The sequence below is a fragment of the Eptatretus burgeri genome, chromosome 13 (assembly GCF_056783735.1).
Source record: "Eptatretus burgeri isolate ZD-2024b chromosome 13, Ebu_testis_v1, whole genome shotgun sequence".
Classification (NCBI taxonomy): Eukaryota; Metazoa; Chordata; class Myxini; order Myxiniformes; family Myxinidae; genus Eptatretus; species Eptatretus burgeri.
The window spans coordinates 14,168,208-14,184,315 of NC_140973.1; the positions used below are offsets into that span (position 1 = coordinate 14,168,208).

General features: G+C 42.3%; 1 protein-coding gene and 1 long non-coding RNA gene across 12 annotated transcripts in view; one reads left to right on the forward strand and one right to left on the reverse strand.

Moving 5' to 3' along the window:
* The window catches only part of LOC147013882 (uncharacterized), a 128,312-nt gene extending 123,478 nt beyond the window's left edge, over nucleotides 1-4,834 (forward strand). The window contains exon 7 of the long non-coding RNA XR_015050554.1: nucleotides 2,759-4,834. This is a non-coding gene — a long non-coding RNA (uncharacterized LOC147013882). The remainder of the gene's footprint in view (nucleotides 1-2,758) is intronic.
* LOC147013883 (uncharacterized) overlaps nucleotides 1-16,108 on the reverse strand; it is a 120,969-nt gene that overhangs the window by 34,034 nt on the left and 70,827 nt on the right. The gene's annotated exons all lie outside the window — the stretch shown is intronic.

Genomic DNA, 16,108 nt, shown 5'->3' on the forward strand with positions numbered 1-16,108 from the left:
GAAGGAATAGGGAGGACAGGACAGAGATTTGGGGGCGAGGATGCATGGAGATGGAAGAGGGAGATTGAGATGTTGGGAATGGGGGGGGGGCATTGAGGACTTTGGGTTGGAATGGGGATTGAGTACTTGCAGTTTGGGGTCGCTGATGCCTTGAAGAAGAAGGGGGGAAGAGATGACAGAGTTGGCTTGCGGGAGGGAGGGCAGAGAGGAGACAGAGTTGGGATCCAGGGGTTTAATGCTTTTGAGGAGGTGGGAGGGAGGGGGAGAGTTAAGGACATTGGGTTGGGAGGAGGTTTGAGGATTTGAAGAAAGGGGGAGAGAGCACAGAGTTTGGGTGTGGTGCTCGGGGCGGGGGCAGAGAGATGTCAGAGTTGGGAGGGGGGGTTAAGGACATGGGATTGTGTGTGGATGTGAGAGGGGGGGATTAATGACCTGAAGTCACATTTTCCATGCTGCAGAATTTCCATGGGTCCGTGATAGTCCCGTTGTGTCTTTTGGGTCCATCGGGTCTTTTGGGCCCTCTAGATATTTTGGGTTCTCTAGGTATTTTAGGTCCTCGGGGTCTTTTGGGTCTTTTGTGTCCTCTGGGTCTTTTGCATCCTCAGGTCATTTGGATCCCTTGGGTCTTTGAGGTTTTTTGGGTCTTCTGGATATTTTGGGTGTTTGGGGTCCCCAGAGTCTTTTGGGTCCTCTGGGTCCTTTGGGTATTTTAGGTCTTCAGGGTCCTCAGGGTCTTTTTGGTACTCAGGGTATTTTGGGTGTTTTGGTTCCTCGGAATCTTTAGTCTTTTGGGTCCTTGTGTCTTGTGAGTCTTCAGGGTCTTTTTGGTATTTGGGGTATTTTGGGTCTTCAGGGCCTTTTAGGTCTTTTGGGTCTTCAGGGTCTTTGGGGCCTTCAGGGTATTTGGGGTCTTTTGGGTCTTCTGGGTCCTTCAGGTCTTTTGTGTCTTCTCAGTCTTTTGGGTCTTGTGGGTCTTCGCGGTCTTTAGGGGTCTTTGGGGTATTTTGGGTCTTTGGGCTCCATTGGGATTTTCGGGTCTTTTCAGTCTTTTAGGTCCTTTCAGTCCTCAGGGTCATTTGGGTCGTCTTGTTGGGGGGGGGGGGTATTTTGGGTCCTCTGGGCATTTTAGGTTAAGTATTTCAGGTTTCAATTGTGGGTGCCGTCACGTCAGCTGTCCATCCAATGGGTAAAGACACGATAAATTATGCATACCAACAGACATAATCACAAACACTTGCTCCATTAAATATATGCAAATAGATTTACAAATCCACATGTTATTAAAAACATTGCTTTACACAGGTTTTTTTTTTTATCACACCTCCCTGTTCAGGCATCAAATGGGTATGTTGCTTATTCATTGCCTGGGTTTTTTCCAGGAGTGATCGAGTAATACGTTTTGTGAAGATCGTATGTTGAGGTTGTAATGATCTGTTGTAGTTTTTTTTTTTTTAATTAACAAGAGCAAGAATTGCTTTGCAATACATGTCCCCTACTGGTCCCAAAGAATGGTAAGGAGATAAGAATGTCTGTAAATAAAAATATAAATAAATGAAAAAAATGAATGCAGGTGAGCGACCAGAGACAATGGGGAAGTAAAGTACAGTTCGTTATTGCTTACAATGTGTAAGCATACCCCGCTTGTATATACATATATATATATATATATATATATATATATATATATATATATATATATATATATATATATATATATATATATATATATATATATATATATATATATATATGTATTAGGGTGCTTCATAATAGGGGGTAAAAAAATAAAAGTATGAATATTCATGCTCCCTGGGTGTGCCTTTGTTCCATTTGACAGTAGAAACATACACACCAAATATGAAGCAGATTGGAGGATGTTTAGGGGTTCCTCAAGTTGGCACAATATTGTTGAAATTTGCCAAACTGTAACTGACAACTTGCCGTCGAATATGCACAACGCAGTACACTTCACAATTAATATGGTTGTTTGATATTTTCAAAAACCACAGCAGTCATATAGGATGAAAGAATATTTTTTCCAAGGAGACCTAGATGAGCTTTTTGACATTGCAGTGCGAAATGCCTTCTCCATAATGGATATAATTGTGCCAACTTGAGGAACCCCTAAATATCATGGAATTTTGTTCATTTTTGACCTATACGTTCTTATGGGGTATTTGAACAAAGGCAAAATCAGAGAGCAGCAAAAATCAAACTTTCATTTTTTTTGGAACACCCTAATATGTATATAATTTATGAGGCCCCGCGAGGAGGAGTGATGCAAGCAACATTTTTTAATGATATGATGATGATGATGATAGGGTAAGGGTTAAAATAGTGCGATATGGCATTAACTCCAAAATGGCCGATGTGTCCCTTACATCACTCCTCCTCACGGCGTCTCATATATATATATATATATATATATATATATATATATATATATATATATATATATATATATATATATATATATATATATATATCACTCACACATACACAAAGTGGTCCAAAATTCAGGAGCGACAGTTAATATTATATGAAGTTAAAAATGTAAGTACAAGTAAGGACTTTAAAAAAAATGCTTTTGGATAGTAAAAATAATTTATTTATTTATTTATTTATTGATTACCATGCGAGATATTGTTGGCCATTAACTTGCAGGCACTTTTTGAGTCTATGTACGCATGGTGCTTGGACACTTCTTTGCATCGCGATACTGATCTTTGCAAACTCAAATATGATTTTCTTCCTTCAGTTGTTCTATGTTTCTGGGATTGTCAACATCAACGACCGACTTGAGATGCCCCCAAAGAAAGAAATCAAGAGGCGTAAGGTCTGGTGACCGAAATTCTGTGGCTCCTGACATTTGAGCTGCCCTGAATGTACTTTTTTATTATTTTTTTACACAAGAGGCATTATCTGGAAAATAGAGATCGATGAAAATCAAGTCGATTCATCATGAATGATGGAAATCATTGCTGAATTAAAACACATCCTTCGATGGACTCTCACAGTCGTTCAGTTTTTCTATATTTTTCCTTCAAGTTAACTGTTCAGACATTCACTTTTGTGTGCAGCATGTGTCTGCCAATTTGCATCATTGCCGGCAGTGTCTGATGCAGTTCCCCCTGTAAGTTAAAGCAGGAATTTAGGATTTGGCCAGGGTCGATCACACGATTCACACGATCCCTATTAAATTGCTGTGGCACTTAGCGGACATGCCGACAATGTTTGGGAAGTCTTGGCGTTCCATCGTACCACTTGCATTTTGCACAATGCGTATTTTTGTCATTCCCCGTGTACGGTCTGTCGTCTGCTACCAGATATGTTGAACTACTATCCCGTGCATGTGCACGGGTATCGCTAGTATATTACATATTTCTTGCTCAAATAATGGATGATTGAGTTATTTTCCCCAAACGTTTTGCCATACATTAGTTTCCTATCTCCATATATTAGTCGGTGCAGTTTCCCATCTCCTCTCTTACTGTATAATCACCAAAATTAATAGACAAATTCGTAGTGTGGAGGCAGGTCGCATTGGTATTCTCATGTACGTGCAACTTATGAATGTCTGCAGGTGTTGAGGAACCCAGGTAGGCTTTGAAACATTAAAGGGCTTACTTGTATAGCTTTTCTTGGTTGCTTTATGCAGCTTTCTTTGGCTGGAAGAGTAGGGGGTTAATTATAAAGATTCTAGTCACCTGGTGGATAATGAAATAGGTGAGCTCATTGATTGTTCCCTCCAATTATGGGTGGCAGACATCATTAGGTATATATATGTATATATATATATATATATATATATATATATATATATATATATATATATATTTCTATACATACATACATACATACATATGTTGACACCTCCCGTGCTCTTCCAGCTGAAGAAGCTGCATATGAAAAATCAAGAAGACCTACACAAGGTAAACGCTTTTCTGTTTCAAACCCTTCCCAGAGCTACTCCACAGCTATAGACATTCACAAATAGTACACACATGGGAATCCCAATGCTACACACCCCCTCATCTGCCGGACCGGTTTCCTCTCTTACTGGTGAATCATCAGCGATAGCACAGACAGCAATGCATACCAATGAGGCTCCCAAGCATGTACTACAAATGTCAAAAGCAGTCAATATTTATAATCAACTAAACCTTATCTCCATATATTAGTCAAACTCTCCCATCTACTGTCTTGTCTACTGCAGGTGCAGAAACAAAAAGAGCATTACCAATTCACACTCCTTCACACCTCTTCTGCACCGCATCTGCATCACATTTGCACCTCCCACTCATGCATCAGAGACACCCCATTGACTGCTTTTAACGTTTGCACGTGGTACATGCTTGGGAGCCTCATTGGTATGCATTTCTGGCTGCGCTGTCGCTGATGATTCGGCAATAAGCAATGAAACCGGTCCGGCAGGTGAGCTCCTGCAGGCAGGTGAGTCCGGCTCCTTTTTCTTTTTTTCCCAAATCCAATTTTTTTTGGCATAATCGACACCCCACTTTTTTTCCCTCCTCCCGCCTCCTAAGCAACTTGAAAGTGTCGGTCCATCTGCCGCTCCAGGTATTGAACGAAGTCGAAAACCCCTCAACTGCCTCTCCTCTTTCTGAACTCTCTAATTTCCTCGGGTGTGTGTCTGATGGCACCTGGAATGTTTGCATAAGATAAGATTGGAGAAGTTTTATATCAGTTTAGCTCTGTCCTGTCTTCTTTTTGTACATAATTACATTTCTTTTGCCACACCACACGAATCCTTGCTTTCCCAGCTGTACATATTGCTGACTAAAACCCTACACTGTGTCACATGACCTTTCCATGCCCTTGCATATGAATAAATTGCTTATGTTAAAAATGTACCCAGTTCGTTTCGTCTTTTCCTTCATTGGTCCAGCATGGTCCACACATTAGTTTAGCTGGGAGGTTTGCCCAATAATTTGCTCTTGTTAGCCAGCGCACACTCACTGTATCGCTCGGCAGTAATCTGGGTGTGTGCTGAGGGCACAAGACCCCAATTGGTTTGGCCCTCCACAGGTAAGGTATCACGCGAGGTAGTGTAACCCTGCCCAGATTTGAAGTGCCAATTGGCGTTCGTGGTTGCTTAGCAACCTGCCGGTGCATTGAGTTATCTGTGCCCGACGGCCTCAGGACCGGGCGTTCAAGAAGGACCCAAGTGTTTCCCCTCGTGGCGAGCTTCGAACACCGAATCGTCACAATGTTTATTTATTTATTATACACACTTGACTTGTCAAGCACTGTGTGTCGCAAGCTGATTGCAGCAGGTCTTCATGACACAGTTCCAGCAAATAAACCACTGCTGAGACCACAGAGTAAGGTGAAAAGATTGAAAATTGCAAGGCAACACCAAGATTGGGTGACTGAACAATGGAATTGGGTCGTCTGGTCTGATGAATCAAAGTTTGAACTTTTTGGATCTAAGAGATGCCAGTTTGTACGCCTAACACCTGGAGAGCATTATGACATGCAATATTTCCAGTCTACTGTTAAACATGGGGTAAGCTCTATGACTGCCTGCAATTGGATCTCAGCTTTTGGTGAAGGAAAGCTTGTTAAAATCAATGGGATGCTAACAAAAGAGATGTACAAGCAGATCCTGCAGCACTAAGTAGTTCCTTGTGGAAATCGTTTAATTGGTGGGGAATTCATTTTCCAACATGATAGTGATCCAAAACACACTTCCAATATAGTAAAAGTATTTGTAGAACGAAGTTACAGCCGGTGTGCGCCAAGTATTAGACTGGCCACCCCCATCGTCTGGACATCGAGGCCATTTGGAATTACCTGGAAACAGAGAAGAAGACGAGGAACCCAACTAACCTTACATAACTATGGAGTACATGACACGATATTCGGCACAATATTCCTGCAAGAGTGTTCCATTCATATTCAGGAAGCATGAGTAAAAGAGTGATGGCACCCAAGAAGGCAAAGGGTCGACGTGAAAAGTAAGGACTGATACTATAAAATGACACTGTTCCTGCTATTTACTTCAGCAGTTTGTTTCACTTACATTTATAAAGGCTGTTCATGTACAATAATAAACACATATGAGTTATCACTATTAATTCAATTAACTTATCCTGAAGTATGAGTATCATTGGAATAACCCAAACTTTTGCATGGTACTGTATATACATATATATATATATATATATATATATATATATATATATATATATATATATATATATATATATATATATATACATTATTAATTAATGAATTCATTCCCTCAAGCAAGAATATAAGGATCTCTCTCCACAACTTGAAATTGAAGTTGGAAAAAACTTCTTACATCACTATGTATAAAAGGAGTTTTCAGGATTTTTTGAAACCGCTGTCTCCCTTCAGTTGCTCATTTGGCCTGGAAAGTTTTGCAGGACAATGAAAAACAGGCACACACAAAAAAACAAATATAAAACTTTATTGTAAAGCAAGTGCAAGGGCACTGATTAGTTTTAAAATACTTGGATCATTCCAAAAGTGCAAGATGAAATCCAGATGTGATTTACAAGCATAAGCACTACACTCGATGAACCACCTCGGAAGACAAACTTGAAATGGTGGATAAACCGTAATTCAAATCCCCTGAAAGATGAAGGCATGCCGATGATGATCAGAAACTCGTCAGTTTTCGGAAGGTGTAGACTTTAGAGATGGCGAAAGATTACGAAAGTAATTGAAGGCGATTATAAACAGGTTGTATAGTAAGCACACAAAATGATGAGGGAGATAATGCTTTGTACTGACTACCATATGCTCTCTAGGCATTTCCCTTGGCCTTGCAGAAGACTAGTGCTGTGGATTCATGGTGCTGTGGACATCCTTCTCCCTCTCTCAGATTTCATGAACCATTCTCTTTCCATTGGCCGATCGTATAGCTCTGAGCTTAAACCGTAAAGTGTAGGGAATCTTGCTGAACCATCTGTCATGGCCAAGGAACGAGTCAGCCTTCCCTTTTCTTTTCTTTCCTTTTCTTTCATGAAAACAAGGCGTTCGGCTTAAGGCTAGAGCTTCCGAAAAGAACTGAGCCGCAGAGCCGCGTCAAATCCCCCAGAACACAAACAAACACCCCCGTGGCAGACCAGCTGCTGTAAGGGGGGCCAGGCCACTGGAAGCGCCGTATGGATTACATCAAAACGGGGCAAGAATTTGCTCGGTAAAAGGTCATGGCGCAATAAATAATTACCTGCAGATGTGTTTCACAACCTTTGACTCACAAAGGCCTCCTTTGTTTATCATTGTCCAGGCTTATCAGCATTGCTTGAAGCTTAGCTCAAAGCCACAGGGTTGGGAAAGTGCCTGAAGTTCCAAGATGTGCAATGTTCCTTTCTTTGCACACACCCCCTTTGTAATCCATCAATTCTTTGCACTTTTCTGACTATTCCTTGAGACCAAAATATTTTAAATGTCCACAATTAGGTCGCAAATTAGAAAGCAAAATTGGACACGCATAAGGAATCTGCCACGATAAGTTCGTGACTCAAACTGGGGGCAGCATTTACTCCCGAGGGGAGCCCAAGCCTTACCAGGTGCTCGATATGTGTTGCTATGTATGTATTCTGTTTGTACAACCTGCAGTACACATTGCTTGCCCCGCTGGGCCCATCTGACACTGATGTCAGAGAGAAGAAAAAAAAGAAACCAGTTGTCGTGGAAAGACCTCAGGCCAAAGTGTTGAGGTTTCTTTTTCTTTCTTTTTGGCATGTTTCTGGAAGCATATAAAACCCGCAAACGAATCATAAATTGGATTCTTAACTTAAGCTACGAAAAGATGTATTGATTCAAGTGGTGTGTCTAGTGAATGAAGAATGCTGGGAAAGAGGAATAGGTACTGTATTGAATTTGTGCACGTTCGGAAAGATTGAATTCCAACACAAGAGCCCCCCTCGACTCCTTCCCTCCTTCCTTGTCCACTCGAAAAACAACCCCTCCCCTCCCCCCCCTACCCTTCTATAAAATATAAATGTCCCTCGAAGAGTTGGGGACATTCAAAAATTGATGTGCATGCAGCACCTGGCTGCTGGTTGCATCATTTGTGGAATACACTTGCACTGCTGATGCATGCACTGCCAACTGTAGAGTGGAGGAATTTGGAAGTTGGCCAAAGTTCCGACGAAAACTTGCCTACTCTTCACCGAACGACACTATCAGATCTTTATAAACGTCCACCAGCACTACCGAATACAAGTAAATGGGTTTCCAGATTTACATCTCATCTGACGAATGGCATACACATTGATGCAACACCCTTCATTTGAAACATCATGGGGGCAGTTTTATTCAAGTTAATAAACCAATCCAGACCAGACGACTCAATGGCAAGCGTGCTACTTCTGTGCTATATATTAATATCCTACAAACCCAGGAGTGAAGTCGAGCTATATATATATATATATATATATATATATATATATATATATATATATATATATATATATATATATATATATATATATATATATATATATATGTATGTATATATATATATATATATATATGTATGTATATATATGTATGTATATATATATATATATATATATATATGTATGTATATATATATATATATATATATGTATATATATATATATATATATATATATATATATATATGTATGTATATATATATATATATATATATATATATATATATATATATATATATATATATATACATACATACATACATACATATATATATATATATATATATATATATACACATATATAAACAAGCCGGTAGGCGACATAGCTGCTCGCTCTAGATGGAAAGCTGGCCGACGCGACTAGTCGATATTCATGTACATGCTATCAATCAATTTAGCGCAATAAATATGATTATCACAGCCCTCTTAGTTTGCACCCAGAAACCCACCTTGTGAAATTTCAGGCATGTTTCCAAAGAGACTCTAACAAATGGCAGCCCTGGTAATTCCATTTATCTATTCGTTAAGTATTTTATTTTTTTTATATGATGCTGTAAGACATTCTCCTTGGGCACAAAAAAACAGGTCCCTCGGAGGTCCAGTTTCGGAGGTATTGATTTTTTTGTACAGTACACAATAAGTGTACGATGCAAGATAAAGTATTTTAGCTGTTGCTAAGCAACGGAGGTGTGCATAGCAACCATTCATTTTTGTGTACATGCTGGCCACATTGTACACATTTCACCCAAGTTTGAATCAAAATCAGACTCTTTCTCTTAGAGATATTCACAATTAACCGTTTCTGAAATGTTCGACATGAACTCGCCCAAAACCTATCTCCTCCTACAAATAATTTTTGTTAGGGCTGCGAATTGGCATGAAGGGAGCTCGATAGATTGCGCACAGAACTCTAACCTTCAAGTTTCGATTTTTTTTTAGATTTTTTTCTATTTTTTGACCACTTTAAAGGGCTCGGGCTCGGGGTCCCAAATTCGAAAGCATGCGATTCCCAGAAATATTGGTCCTACCTACCAAATTTCATTGGAATTGGTTTCGTGGTTTAGCCCCTAGGCTTGACCAAAGTTTCATGGACAGACAGACAGATGGAAATGTCCAGAATAAGGGTGATTTAAGAGCAGCCAAAATAAACAGGAATAAATTCCTGCATGGGGCATGTGTGAAAAAATTCTGACTTCACCCAGGACTCAAATCTGAGGACCTCATCACTTACACCACAGCAGTCCACTGAGATATTGAGTCTTTGGATGCATGAATTTTCTCACACCAACACTGCAAGCTTTAGAATGGCCGACGTCTTACGTGCCTGCTCAGGTGTGTGTGTGTGTGTGTGTGTGTGTGTGTGTGTGTGTGTGTGTGTGTGTGTGTGTGTGTGTGTGTGTGTGTGTGTGTGTGTGTGTGTGTGTGTGTGTGTGTGCGTGTGTGTGTGTGTGTGTGTGTGTGTTAGAGATAAACCTCGTATAAAATGCAATAAACAGGAAGAAATTCCTGCATAGGGCTAGTGTGAAAAAATTCTGACTCAACCCAGGTCTCAAACCCAAGGACATCAGCACTTTTACACGGTGACAGTCCACTTTTTATAAATGTATAAATATTTTTTCATTTATATTTTTTTCATATGTACATATATATATATATATATATATATATATATATATATATATATAAATATGTATATTATGTATATATATATATATATATATATATATATATATATATATATATATATATATATATATATATATATATAAAGATATAGATATATGAAGACCACAAGGGGAAAACCAGAGATGTCAGGATAAGTCAATTTTGAAGAAACTGAAAAACAAAGTTTTAAGACTTTGGTGGACTGTTTAATAACTGTCATATAGATTTCTTTTCCAGTAAAAGGAAGAGTGATCATTGGCCGATCAAATTAAGCATGTAGCATTTGCCAAGCTTCTGTGTTATTTAATTTAAGAGCAAAGAACGAATCAATGTTGCAAACTGACATCACTGGTTATTCCCTTGTTTAATAATTGCCATGCAATTTTAACCCAGGATGTGTAGCAAATTCATGCTTGTTGGTTATTAGTATACATTACATGACTTTGGTGATCACAGATTATTTTTTTCAACATTGAACGGTCATTGTTTTTTTGTTTGATTGATGTTCAACGCCATACTCAAGGGTATTTCGCTTATATGACGACGGATTCTCCATTTCTTACTCCGTACGACTTAATAAGATGGAAAACCGGGAGGAAACCAAGGATAAACCACCCCCGTGATAGCCGAAGTCACCTCATGTGACTCCCTCATATACCTAAGCAGGTTGATTGGGCGGTGGGTACATCGAATGAGGATGGGTACTCAGATGCGCTAACCATTAAGCCACGGCGTGGGTCCCATAAAAGTCACAATAAAGGTTTGACCAGGCTTGAACCATGATATGCACCAACTACGGAGCCCATGATATAACCAAATAGGCCATTGTAGTGCTCAGAGTTTATGCTGTGAAAGTTTTACAACCTTTCAATTTTAGTTTCTCAACTCTGAATATTATGGTGGAACAGTTAACATGAATGAAAGGGAGATAACTAGGAGTAAAGTACTGACAACTCTGGGTTTCTACTTGTTCAGCTTTGACAACACTTGTTTTTTCATTGCACGCCTAAACTTTATACCATATAAATTATGTGACACCCCTGGTTATTTGTTAAAGTAATATTGTGAGAGGAAACCTTATGTTGCCAACTATTGGCAGGTGCAATAACCCTGAAATTTTAAAAAGTGACATCTCTGGTTTTCCCCTTGTGGTCTTCATGTATATATATATATATATATATATATATATATATATATATATATATATATATATATATATATATATATATATACATACATTGAAACGCAAAAGAAACTTACCACTTATTTGAAATACAATAAAATTGTCAGGTCAGGTTCGATCTGTGACCTGCTACAGGTACCATGTAAACCTGTACTAACCTGTTCCATGGTCGGGTTGTCGGCGACTAAACCGTCTCCCCCACCAGGTTTTCTGGTGAGGAGGGTGTTTGGATATGGACACCCAGCAGGATTAAAAACAAAACCTGTTAAAGGGCAGAGGAGCTCCTTGTGAGCCAACGGCCATCCATATCTAGTGCCCAACTGTGTCTGCGGACGTCCTCTTGCAGTTGGGTCACTTCTTATTAGGAGGTTGGTGGCAGGATTTGCACTCCGGCCACCGTAAAACCCTTCATTCCGCAAAACGCAAAAACGCAAAAAAAATCTGAAAACCCACTGCGTGGGAGTACCTCCTGTGCAGCTTCCCTTTGCAGGGCAGCTCACCGGATGACGGGATTGGGGCAAAGCCTTCGGGACCCCCAATCTTTGATAGGAGGGAAACCACGGGGTAACATCCCTGGGTCAGATTGCGGGAGAGTGTGTCGGAGTGGTGCTGAGGTGTCGTCCACCAGACGGCGGTCTCCTTGGGTTAACCTGAGGCGGTCCCTTCGGGTGGGTGCCTGGAATGTCCTATCCCTAAGAGAGGATGATCACCTGTCTCTGTTATCATCTGAGCTCAAGCGTTTGGACATCGGGATTGCAGCTCTCTCTGAGGTTCGGAGACCGGATTGCGGCGAGATAATGGTGGGTGGTTACACCTACTATTGGTCTGGTCGCTCTGATGGTTACCATACCCAAGGAGTTGCTGTAGCTGTGTCCAATAAGCTGACCCCAATGATAATTGAGGTAACACCGGTCAACGAGCGTATTATGAGATTAAGGATTCGTCACTCCTTAGGTGTCATTTCCCTGGTCTCTGTTTATGCTCCGACTGAGGCGAGTGATCTCACCGTCAAGGATGCATTCTACGCCACACTCGAGTCTGTGGTTGATCAGTGCCCCAGATGAGATACACTTCTAGTCTTTGGGGATTTCAATGCATCGACTGGAACTGATAGGGATGGTTATGAGGTGTGTGTTGGTCCCCATGGGTCAGGAACTATGAACCAGAATGGCACTAAGTTCCTTGACTTTGCAAGAAGTCATGGACTTAGGGTGGCTGGTTCATGGTTTCAGCGCCCACAAGCTCATTGCTGGACTTGGTATTCCAACACTGGCGGTGTGGCAAAGGAGATTGACCATGTCCTCATTGACGGTCGTTGGAGGATGATCCAGAACTGCAGGGTCTACCGGAGTGCTCAGTTCCTCAATACTGACCACAGGCTTGTTGTAGCAACTCTAAAGCTGCACCTTAAATCCTGGAGAATGGTACCATCCCAGCCGAGGCTGGATGTTGCCAAGCTCAGGGATGAGAGAGTAGCTGAGGAGTTTGCGAACAGGCTGAGTGGACACTTGGGGGGTCTGGGTGCTTTGGGGGGTCCTGAAGAGTTGTGGAGCGCCTTCAAGACCACCGTCCTTGATGTTGCCGGTGGATGCCTTGGAGCTCACCGCAGGGCAAAGAAGAATTTTGTCTCTCAAGGGACACTGGATACCATTGACCAGAGTCGCAGGGCCAGGCTGAATGACAGAGCTGAGCTGTTCAGGGAGCTGAGGCGTAAAACTGTACGTGCACTGAGGGTGGACAAGGAGGCCTATGTGCGAGGAATCTGTGAGGGGGTAGAGCATCACCTGTGGACAGGTGATTCTCATCCCGCTTACAGGGGAATTCGCGCATTACGTTCATCCAAGCCCATCCCTCGGAGCACTACAGTTCGAGCAGAGAGTGGTAGGCTCTTGACAGAGGAGTCTAAAGTGAAGGCCCGCTGGGCCGGTTACTTTGAGCGGTTGTACCAGGCTCATCCCCCAACTGTCGAGTTGGACGTCAAGGGTGTTACAATCCCTGTTGCTGACCCTCGAATCAACTGTGGTCCACCTTCGCTTGTGGAAACACGGGCTGCGGTGAACCATTTGAAATGGGGTAAAGCTCCAGGGATCTGTGGCATCCATGCCGAACTTCTCAAGGCTGGTGGAAATGCTGCACTCGTGTCGTTGCATGCAGTTTTGTGCTCTGCCTGGAACACAGGCATCATCCCAACTGACTGGAAGAGGGGCCTTGTTGTCCCTCTCTGGAAAGGGAAGGGTGATCGCCAAGACTGCAACAACTACCGAGGGGTGACGCTGCTCTCAGTGCCGGGCAAGGTCTTTGCTCGGATAATTCTCGATAGGGTTTGCCACCATCTGCTTGAGCACCAGCGTCCAGAGCAGTCAGGCTTTACACCAAAGAGGTCAACGATTGACCGTATCCTTGCACTTCGTGTCCTCATCGAACGCAGACAAGAGTTTCGGCAGGGGCTGCTTGCAGCCTATGTTGATCTCTGTAAAGCGTTCGATTCAGTGAATCGGGATGTCCTCTGGAGGATTCTTGGTCTTCGTGGAGTGTCACCAAAACTGATCGATCTGATGTCTGAACTCTACTCTGGTACTGAGAGTGCTGTGAAGTGTGGTGGTACCATCTCTGACTTATTTCCAGTTGTTACTGGAGTTCGTCAGGGATGTGTACTTGCCCCCACACTTTTCAGCACTTGTATGGACTGGATTCTAGGGAGGATGTCGGAGAGATCAAGTTGCGGTGCGTCATTTGGGAATGTCAAGATCTCGGACCTTGACTTTGCAGATGATGCAGTCATCTTTGCGGAGACTTTAGACATCCTCTTGGGGGCCCTCGAGGTGCTGAATGAGGAGGCGGAGCCGTTGGTATTACGGGTTTCTTGGGTCAAAACTAAGATCCAGGCTTTCGGTGACATCTTGGATGCTGCTGTCCTGTCTGTGTCTGTTTGTGGTGAGGATGTTGAGGTCGTGGAGAGATTCACTTACCTTGGCAGTGATATTCATGTCTCTGCTGGCTGCGAGTCAGAGGTCAATAGACGTCTGGGTCGGGCCTGGGGAGTCATGGATTCACTGGATCATGGGGTGTGGCGCTGCCGGTACCTGTGCGGGAGGACGAAAGTCCGAGTCTTCAGGTCCTTGGTACTTCCAGTCTTGCTCTATGGATGCGAGACTTGGACTCTGACCAAGGATCTGAGACGGAGACTTAATTCCTTTGGTACCAGGTCTCTTCGGAGAATCCTTGGCTATCGCTGGTCGGATTTTATGTCCAACGAGCGGTTGCTGAGAGAGACTCGGATGAGATTTGTTACCTGCATAGTCCATGAGCGTCAGTTGCGGCTGTATGGACATGTGGCTCGTTTTCCTGACTCTGATCCTGCTCACCAGATTCTCTCAGCGAGGGAGTCTCATGAGAGGAGGCCAGTGGGTCGACCACGTGCCTCATGGTTGCAACAGGTTGACCATCATCTCAAGGAGATGGGCGATGGGCCTGGCATCTGCCTGGGGGATGGCCAGACGGAGGCCCCTGGAGTACCGGCGGAAAGTGGACGCAGCGACGTGCTGTTCTGGCACATGCTCCCATACCTGACCTGACCTGAATAAAATTGTAACAGTTCAAAATAAAACAAACCAACAATTGCTAATTGAAACATTGGCATTTTATTGATGACATGTCAAGTTTTTGACCAAGATACACCATCTCAGAAGTTTGTTCTGCAGTACAGAACAGCACAGGGTGCAATGTCAGTCCCCTTTCAATAGCGTGTGTGGCCACCATTGTTCTGGATACAGGCAGTGCATCGTCGGCACATACTGCCTACCAGTCTTTGGACGGATTGCTGCTGGATTCTGTCCCACTCAGTCCTCAATGTCTGAAGCCATCTGACTTAGGACCATCTGCCTGTCCTGCCTTGCAGTGGTGACTCTTGACCTCCCTGATCGAGGTCTGTCATCTGCAGAGTTGTGGAGAGTGTCTCTGTCCAGCAGAGCCGATATCGTCTGGTGTGAAGGCGACGTGCCACCTCACGGTAACTCAATCCGCCTTGCAGTATGCCCAAGGCACACTGCCGTTGATCCTTGACAATCGTGGTATGTTGATTGAAATGCCCATTTTGCACTGGCCTTTTTAAAGCCAATATCAAGACATCACGTGCAGCTCATTAAAATCATCCCGTACCCCTTGGCTAATCACTGACAGTCAAAACGGATGTTCAACAGCTGTGCTATGAAGTGACCATTGAAGGTTCAAGTGACCATCCGTGACCGTTTTGTCTGACAGTGAGGACACTATTGTCCACAAATAAGTTCACACATTTACTACACGCAGTGTTATCGTTGATATTTGAATGTTTAAAAGGTGGTAAGTTTCTTTTGCGTTTCAGTATATATATATATATATATATATATATATATATATATATATATATATATATATATATATATATATATATATATATATATATATATATATATATATATTGTTAAGGATATGGAAACCTTATGCATTCAAACATACAGATGTCCCAAAAGTCAGTTATTTCGTTAAGTACATGTGAAGACAGGTCCCTTCCTTTTGTCTAGTGGGAGAATCAAAGGTGTGCGTTGCGATGTTTCTTTAGTTAGGTTAAATAAATCTTTACCATCCAACAAACACCCAACAACCAACCACGGTACCTTCCAGCACTTGCAACCCTCGCCTCGATGACCACAGCATACGGGGAAAAAATGTCCAGTCCGCCGTTCCTTTGCGCTTCTACAAACGTTCCTTTTCAACGTTGGATCTTACCCTTGATGAGTCCACACCCGTGGAGGGGGGGGGG